Raw genomic sequence first — 10,163 nt, 5'->3', positions numbered from 1 at the left:
ATATCAATTTGTGTTTGCAGCAACATAGCAAACAAGTCGATATTATCTCACAAAAATGAGAGTCTGTTACTAATACAGCGGTTTGAGATACAATGCATATGATGAGTGAATGTAAGATACCTGATGGGGTAGAGGCCCTTCCTAGCATCTGCAAACAAACATTCCTGTCAACAGGTCCCAGCGTCTTACAAATATCGATAAGTTTCCAACCTTCGTAAGAACAAGATCTACCTGCAATAACCAAACAAAGCCTTAATGACACACAAGACGACATGCCTTCTTCATTGATAGCATGATGCTGGGAAGCTACTCACGCCGCCTTGATGGAACTGGTTGGAATGTTTGTGCATCATTGCTTTCTTCCTTAATGCCTAACAACAACGACAAATAAAAGAAGACAGTGGAATGTTTTGTAAGCAATATATCAATTTCCGTTAGCAAGCGGCATAGGTTTACTACGATTTAATCAGGATGCATATAAGAACGGATACCACTAGGGTTACGCAAGTCAAAGCAACGATTTAATGAATGAAAGTATCAAAGCAAGTGCGGTTTGATGTTTGCTTATGCTGAGCATCGACGTGTCGCTTACCATGCCAATTAAATACACATGTCGTACATGTGTGTTGACGATAACGCTCTCATAATATCCACGAGGCTCTAAAGCGAGTTCAATAAAAGTCGTTGAGAGAGCAACGATATGCATGCGAAAATCGCCCCGCCATGCGTGTCAAGATGTGTTTCTGCACCCAAACGTTTTCAAAGTCTGTGTACAAATATCTTACAAATACATATTACAAAACATATAATATCTTACAAAACGATATGTATAGCGATTTGTCAGATATTGAAAATCGATACGGCAGTTCAGTATTTATAACTTACAACTCGACGATACAAAAACATACTATCTAAAAGGTCGATAAATATATCGCACAATAAATTACAAATCGATAAGAAAGAACTTGAACATAATAGCAAACAAATCGATATTAACTAACAAAAATGTATCTCACAAAAACGAGAGTATGTTACTAATACAGCGGTTTGAGATACAATGCATATGATGAGTGACTGTAGGATACCTGATGGGATAGAGGCCCTTCCTAGCATCTGCAAACAAGCGTTCTTGTCAACAGGTCCCAGCGTCTTACAAATATCGATAAGTTTCCAACCTTCGTAATAACAAGATCTACCTGCAATAACCAAACAATGCCTTAATGGCACACAAGACGACATGCCTTCTTCATCGATAGCATGATGAGATGAAAAGCTACTCACGTTGCCTTAATGGCACTGGTTGGAATGTTTGTGAATCATTGCTTTCTTCCATGATGCCTAACGACAGCAGAAATGAAGAGAAGACACTGGAATGTTTTGTAACACAAGGCAGGCACGAGAAGGCGACAGTGTGTTGTACAACAGGATAAAAAACAAGGCGGAAAGCTCGACTGGAGACGAAGGCAAAGTTTGGGTTGATAATGGGAGCAACTGTTACAGCAGATGGCGCAGGCGAACGTCTCCACTTTAAATGGTTAACATCAAACTTTCTGGATGGAGGACTTTTTTGTCCTTTTCCCCACCCGTCGTTTCACAACTTTTGAATGGAGGATATTTTTGTCATTTCCTCGAACCGTCATTTCAGGGCAAGAAAAGCAAGTAAGGGTGATTAAGTCTTTGCAACAACACCAGAGTCCGATGCAAAGTTATGTCAACATACATGGGAATACGAGCCCCATGTGCATGAATACGTGGCGCTCATTCGATCCCCCGAACACGGACGTGGGATTCAGTGAATCATCGGGGGCGAACATACACAACCCTCTCCTATGCTGGGCATCGGTGACTGGGGAATAGCGCCCGTGGGTGGGAGTCGAGGTTTGTATGATCTCTCTCTCTCTCTCTCTCTCTCTCTCTCTCTCTCTCTCTCTCTCTCTCTCTCTCTCTCTCTCTCTCTAGTGTTTTTTGATGCGTTTGTAGCACTATGGCTAAATCGATTAGCATGTGAAGGAAGATATGCACTTGTATTTGGGTTTGGTTTGGATTTTGATTTGGATCTACAAAGAGATCATATCTATACGGGGTATTTTGAGAGTTCATGCGTTTGTACAGTGATCACCAATTAAGGGTGTTTTTGGGTATGCTCTCTATAAGGATCAAACCATGTTCTCAGGTACTAAGCACTTTGAAGGAAGGAGCAGCAAATGGGTCAGGGTAGCAGCTCAAAGGCAACATGGACGCCTGGGTTCCCTCGGCAGCAGATCAGGTCAGGGGGTGCCTATTGGCATCTGATGCCGCTCATCCTACCACTATGGAAGGATTGTTTATGTTCTAGATGGGGTTTGATGCTCTAGTTGAACCGCATCTAAGGGGGGCATTTGTTTCATGCCCTTTCCTATGAAAGAGGCTTTCTTACATGGAAATAAAACCTCTTTGGGTGGAACAAACATATCTATGTCAAATATGTGATGGGAACCCACGTAATAAACATAAAACAATAGATTTCCTGTCAAAATGGGGTTCATACCTCTTTCATGGGGAATCACTTTCCCTACAAAGTAGCCATTTGTTTGGAGTGTAACAAACGCCCGCAACCCATCCATGGTGGATGGATTCCATTCATCGGATGGATCATGGATGAACGGTTAAAACAACTAGAGAGATAATCTGATGTCAGCAAATTTAGGGCTTCACCTACTACTAATTCTTTTTTTTAGTCATAGCCTCATAGGTCATTGTTGATGTGCAGAATCCAAGTCAGAACCCAGTCACCTACCACCACCATCATCTCTCTCTCTTCATCAGTTTGCTTTGTTTCTAGCCGTTCATTCTTTGCACTATAGGTGCCTCTCATCTAAAACATAAATGGCTCCAACAACAATTTACGAGGCCCATCTAAGCATCAAGCCGTTTATCATGGTGTTCTGGTTGCCGTTCATCATGTCAAAGGTAAACGGTCAGAGATGCCTCTGAACTGATCCTTTCACAGAGGGAAGGGATGCTTGTATGCAGAATGAGCCAGCCAGTCAAGAAAGTACAAAAAATTATTTTATATTTGTTTTCCACAATGGTCCGGTACGTGTGCCAACGACAAAAAGGGAAAGTTGGCTATTTTTCTGTGGCCCTCACTTATTCAACAAATAACCAAAATGGGACAGCTCAAACCGGGCATTGATCTCAGTAAAGCCCTAATCCTGTCCTGACTCTGCCCAAAGTATTACAACCCATTTATCAGAGGCCCAACCGAGCCAAAGACGAGTCCATCCTTCCTATCCTTTAACTGACTGCATCAGATATGCTAAAACATACCGTTTCACAAGTACAAAATTTTCAGGCCTATTTACCAAACAACCTTGTTCAGAGGCTCAATTTGGCTCAACCAAAATAATGGGCCGTGGCTCTTTTGAAATTTAGCAATTTAATACCAAAAGAGCTGAATCATATTCTCCACTTGCCTACCTTCTACATGTAAGCTTCATCTCTCTCTCTCTCTCTCTCTCTCTCTCTCTGCACTCGAATTCTTTTCGCCATTTCCCCATAAATCTTGAGTGAGCTTCTCTTACATCTCCCAATTTTCTCATCTCCTTGATCGACTCTTTCCTATATATCCTGAGTGAAATTTCTCTTTGCAGATCCCAATTTCCTCATCTCTCTCTCCCTCTCTACCCAAGAACGATGTTGGCATCCGCCTCCAAACCCACCGCCCCTCTCCCCACCTCCCAACACCCACTCAAGAAATCCCGCCTCGTCCCTCCTCCAACCCTCCGCCTCCCCACCACTCGCCGAACCAGACCCCAATTCACCACCACCCCCAAATGCACCCACCAAAATCCTAATCCCATCACCGCCACCACCACCACCACCATCGCCGCCGCCGGAGGAGACGCCGGCCTCTCTTCCGCTCAGCTTCGGGTCGACATCCTCTCGGAGTCGCTCCCCTTCATCCAGAAGTTCCACGGCAAGATCGTGGTGGTCAAGTACGGTGGCGCCGCGATGAAGTCCCACGCGCTCCAGCAGGGCGTCGTCCAGGACCTGGTGCTGCTGAGCTGCGTCGGACTTCGCCCCGTCCTCGTCCACGGCGGTGGTCCCGAGATCAACCAGTGGCTGCAGCGACTCGCCATCGAGCCCCAGTTCCTCAACGGCCTCCGCGTCACCGACTCCGCCACTATGGAGATCGTCGAGATGGTCCTCGTCGGCAAGGTCAACAAGACCCTCGTGTCCCTCATCAACAAGTCCGGCGGCTCCGCTGTCGGTCTCTCCGGCAAGGACGGCCGCCTCCTCAACGCCCGGCCGAGCCCCGCCGCTGCGGGGCTCGGCTTCGTCGGTGACGTCGCCGGCGTCAACCCGGCGATCCTCCTCGACCTCCTCGGCGGCGGCCACATCCCGGTGGTGGCGTCGGTCGCCGCCGAAGAGTCCGGGCAGGCTTACAACATCAACGCCGACACGGTGGCCGGGGAGGTGGCGGCGGCGATGGGGGCGGAGAAGCTGATCCTGCTGACGGACGTGCCGGGGATCCTGACGGACCGGACGGATCCGGGGAGCCTTGTGAAGGAGGTGGACATCAAGGGGGTGAAGAGGCTGGTGGATGAAGGGAAGGTCTCCGGCGGGATGATCCCCAAGGTGAACTGCTGTGTACGCTCTTTGGCTCAGGGGGTGAAGACGGCCAGCATCATCGACGGCCGGTTGCCGCACTCGCTGCTGCTCGAGATCCTCACCGACCAGGGCGCCGGCACCATGATCACAGGCTGACATCTTTCCTCTCTTCTCTTTTCACCTCCTCCTCCTTTTGAAAGATTTATTTGGGAGTAAATGTTCTTCAGCCCTTCAGTTTAGGTTTATTTGGGGGTTTATCTAACTGCAACAGAGCAGTCGCTACGAGCTCAGAACAGAAAGAGAGGAGAGAGTTGTAATTTTCTTTCATAATTGGCTGCCATTGCTAAGATTTGGTGGTATTGTTTTGTAAACTTTTTCTCTTTTTTTTTCCTTCAATTGAGGGTTGAGAATGAGCAATTTTAGAGAGATCTTGGGGAACGTTGCTTTGTAGTGATTTCTTTAGGGTGCTTAAGTTCGTTCTGCTCGTGTTGTGTCATCTGTGGACGTGTTGATTTCTTTCGTTTTGGGAGTTGGTTTCGAGGCATTAGAAGCTGTGTCACAGGGATTCTTCAACTTGCCCTCGTCGTGCCCCTTTGTATACTATTTTCAGGAGAAAATTGCACAAAAATGGTGTATCTCGTGTCCTTGTGACATGGATTAGAAGGTGCCGACGTCCCATGTTCTACTCCCACCGGTGTGCGAGTGCCTTTCACTGGGGTGGACTGTGAAAGGGCTTCGGCGTCAATGACTCCACCCAAAGATTAGCAGCTTCAGCGGCGAACTTGGTCATCAAAATTAGTAAGGGCTGCCTCTGTGGGGTTTTGAACCGTGTTCATCCCATGTGAAGTGAAAACCCATGATTGCCTGTAGCTATGAAGGTGGAGCCCTTCTGATAAAGGGTTTAAGAGGTTGAAAAGAATGGCGGAGACGAATCCTTGTGCTGCTAATTTGTTGATCTCATCAGACCGTTAATTCTCATCCAGAACAACATGGTGATTTATTTAATGATACTAGATTGGATGCAGGTTTATTGTTTGGAACATTTTTGGAGAATGTTTTTGTGATTCCAAAACCCCAAATCCGCATATGGGTGTCACCCCTCTGCGCAAGCTTACGCCCAGCCTAGGTCCTGGGGACAGGGGTCTTTACCACAAGTTCCAAATTTGCAATTTGATGCTCAGTTCTTATCCGAGTGCTTGGTGAGTGTGCACTAGCGACGACAACATATGTCAACATTATCATTACAAAGAAGCTAGGGGCCACCATTTGAGGTTCGATTTCAAAATACCGGTATCGATGCCCTGTTACGTGTGAGGTATTATTGATAGATCAAGCGTGCCGCCAATGGAACTCACGACGAGAAAAACGAGTCCAATCTTTGAATAATAATTGTGGTCTCTAATTTGGCAGTTTTCAAAAAAAAACAGAGGCCTGTATTAGAAAATTCAGAAACGTGAGTCCAATCTTTGAAATTAGAGGCAAAAAATTGACCCTAATTGAAAATTTTCTTTTCTTTTTCTTTCAGATGAGGCCCTTAGCTGACCCTTCGATCATGGTTTTCTGGCACATATCCAGGGTTTGTTTTTTTTAAGAATTGAAAATCAAACGGCCTACAGTGTACCTGACCTTGTCAGTTACAACTAAGGGGTTCGTAACCCAAGAGTGAAGCCGACATTTTGCCGTTGGCACAGAAGTTGAGCCTACGGGCTGGTTCTTACGGTGAACAAATTTTTTTAAAGGCAAGCTGGGGTTAGGCAGACCCCCACCAGTTATTATCCAAGGTACCACTGGGTCTTGAACCTGCAATGTCCCACCACAAGGAGACGTGCACTGACAGCTCCCACTAACCAGGCGGTGAACAAAATTACCCTTGTTTTTTGGGTAGATAGCAGCACTCTCGCTCAAATGAAGATAGTCGGTTAAAAAATCATTGTAACTACGTCGTCATATCACGGAACAGGCCTTAGATGGGAGACACGCATCAACTCAAACAACCAAATCAGAATAATCGCAACAGTTTGATTGATTTGTAGGTGGTATGCATCCGGATCAGGTCACGGTCGTCAGGGGCATCCGTGGATGATGCTAATCTCACAAGAGCATTCAAAACCATCAAACCACCACCATAGTTAGGAATAGGATGCCCTTATCTCGAATGGGGCCCCACCATTTTTTCGATGCCGTCCATGAGGAGTAGGGGTGGCAATTTCTGACATGACCCGCCAACCCGCCTCTTAGGCGGGTTCGGGTTGGGCTTAAGCCAACCCGTTTAATAAACGGGTCGACCCGTGTAACCCGTTTATTAAACAGGTCGGGTTCGGGTTGGTGGTATGCCAACCCGCCAACCCGTTTAATAAACGGGTTAGGCGGGTGGGTCAACCCGCCAACCTGTCTGCCTGACCCGTCAACCCGACCCGCCAACATGCCAACCCGATCCGTCAACCCGCCAACCCGACCCGCGAACCTGAAAACCCGTTTACCCGACCCAACCCATTTATTAAATGGGTTGGCGGGTCGTGTCGGGTTACCCGTTTATTAAACGGGTCGGGTTCGTGTTTGCCACAGCCGACCCGTTTAATAAACGGGTCGTGTTCGGGTTGAGGTATGCTGACACGCCAACCCGCCAACCCGACCCGCCAACCTGACCCGATTGCCACCCCTAATGAGGAGCATCAAAAGGGTTTATTATGGATGGTTCACAAAGAGCTGTTCGTACTTAAGATTGGGATTGGGATGAACATCATCTGAGGCGCCCTTGCCCACAAGAGCTCCACACACACCTAGCTAGTTTGGTCAGCTCAAGGCATTCAAGTTGAAGGGCTTCTCAAATTCAACATCCAAAGTACACATCCCTTGCGGCAAGGCCAAAGCCAATGGAAAACTATACCCTGGAGGATGTCACAAATTCAACACCCAAGGTATGCATCCCTTGCTGCAAGGCCAAAGCCAATGGGAAACTATACCCGGTATCCCGGGCAGGCACATGTGAAGTTTTACACCAGCAACACCAAAACAGGGCACCGTTGATGTTCCATCACTCATCTGATACGCACTCTTTGTCCAAACATCTAGGTGCACAAGCAAATGAGACCTTATCATTGACAAAGAAATAAGGGCTTATCTTTGTCATGGGGTTTGTTTCCCTTGGCCTAGCCAAAAAGGAAAAGCAACCCAACCTAAACCTATGAAGTGTAAACACATCTCCTAGACAACATGATAGTAGTAACAGAAACAAAGATTGTGAATATGAACCAAAACCTAGATCCTCTCAAAATCTCTTCAAGCTTCATGATAAATATAGTAACTCAAAACAGACAGAGAGATCTTGTAAAGCTCTCTCTAACTAGCTCAACATTTCCAGCAAACATTTGCTTCTCTAATTGCAAGACGTAGTCCCATATAATCTTTTTCATTATATTATCAGCTGCCAAAGAATAAGTTCTCAACATGCTTGTAGAACAATATTGAATTCCAGCTCTTTGCCATATAACAATAGATTATCAGTTTTATTCCTTCTGAATATTCCAACAGGCAAAGCCAATCTGACCCTTCTCCTTAATGGAGTAAGGAGGATTCTCCTCTTCATCAGCTTCGGTATAGCCTTACTACGTATACGAAACAATTAATCACTTTGGAGATCCATAGGGCATTGTTCTATTGTGAAAGATCTCCTACAGCTTGATCATGGTGGCCAGAGGAAGAACACTCCATACCATATCTTTAAATTATCTTTTTTGAAAGACCATATTTTTAAATTTAAATTATCAACCATGAAATTTTACAGTTTCGTAATTCACAGTCAGACCAGACAATTTCTTCTGAGACTTACTTGTATCTTCCATGTCCATGACCATTATTATCGTCCAAACCACTGATCTTCTGTTACCTTTACAATGCTAGAAGTAACACATCATATGCCGTTCTTTTGTGATTCTCATGCTCCACTTTGAGCATATCTCATCGCCCATTTCAAATGTTACAAACATTTTTCTTTAGAAACTTTCAGCAATTTTGGACAAAACAGAAATTAAAAAATCCTATTGATGTTTCTGTCATAATATTAACAGTAGAAAACAAATAAAGATCACAAAAATTGACATTTTATTTATACCAAGGGTTTTATACAATATGATGTTATGTTGAGAGCCATAGATAATGACAATGAGAGATATTTGTGACCATGATATGTAAATTAAGGAAAATGTAAGTTAGACCCAGTCTAGAATCTACATTGTAGACCCTTATCTAAAATCCATATTCTGTTAGTTCCAAATGCCCAGAAGATAAGAGTTTTAGATGTATGATCTAGAAACTAGAATTCAGACATGGGTCAGCTTATAAGGTATTCAACGGACAACTGGGCTGGCCCGAGAAGAACATGGATCATAAGAGGGCCTGAGCACAGACAAAAATAGGTGTGGTTTGCCACATCAATTAAATTTCATCCTGACACCAGCACAAATCAAGAGTTTACTTGTTTAGACATTCCGGCAAGGACCCACTTGTTATCTACCATAGATTGGACTCAACTTTATAAATCATGTCCATCCAGCCTGATTCCTGCCTAAAGCCAAGAAGAACAGACAAACCCACTTGCATGCCCAGGGCATAGGTTGGAAGACACATAGTAAAGCTCCCATAGATAATCACAGAAAGAGAGAGAAAGAAAAAGCAACATGGTAGCTTGTGAAGGCACCGTGAAAGAATGAATGGATTATTATATCATTTTTTATGTACAACACAACAGGAAATGAAGACTGATTTACCTGGCTATCTATCCATTTTATGATCCATCTTCTATAGAACATGAAAGAATGGTTGGCACCCCCTGCTGCAGAAATTAGAAGAAAAAACAATTCAAATCAAGAAAGAAAGAAGAGCAAATGAGATTCAATATATGTCTACCTGTATTCACTACTTTTCTTTTTGTCCTTTTTTCTGAATAGTGAAATCATTACAAATTGTAGAATATATCCATGATGAACAACTGAATGATCACATGAAGCTGGTTGGTTGTGAGAACAAACAATCAATGCCATTAGCATGGATCCAACCAATCAGTTCACATATGAGATCAATTAACCGTTAGTTGCATGTGAATTATTGCTGGCTATTGGCATTTAAACAGTAAACTAACATACACTACTTCTTTAATCAAGCGTATGACATTATTAGCTATCTCAATGTCGAAAAGATATTGGTGCTGTTCTGTGCAAGGACAGTGAATATGATGGACCTATACATGTAAGCATCCCATAACAAAAGCATCCATATCTGAGACCATTAACCCTATTAAGCAGCCACTCTATAAACTGTGTACAAAGTAAACTTTGTAATACTTCCACAGCAAGGACGCTCTCTCCTCTCTCCCATCTACTCCAATTAGAAAATGTAACTTGGGTACGTTTAACATTAGATTTTGCTACAAATATTGTATTCCAAAATGATAGTTCATCTAATCACTAACATGTCAATCTGCACTTGTTGGTACATGCTACCAGAAAGAAATAGACCAGAATAACTGAAAGAACAGCTGTGTGAATTTTCCAAATTATCTTTCATAAAGATAC

The sequence above is a fragment of the Nuphar pumila genome, chromosome 16, assembly GCF_984573655.1.
Source record: "Nuphar pumila chromosome 16, dmNupPumi1.hap1.1, whole genome shotgun sequence".
NCBI classification, from domain to species: Eukaryota; Viridiplantae; Streptophyta; class Magnoliopsida; order Nymphaeales; family Nymphaeaceae; genus Nuphar; species Nuphar pumila.
This window is presented reverse-complemented; position numbering follows the sequence as displayed.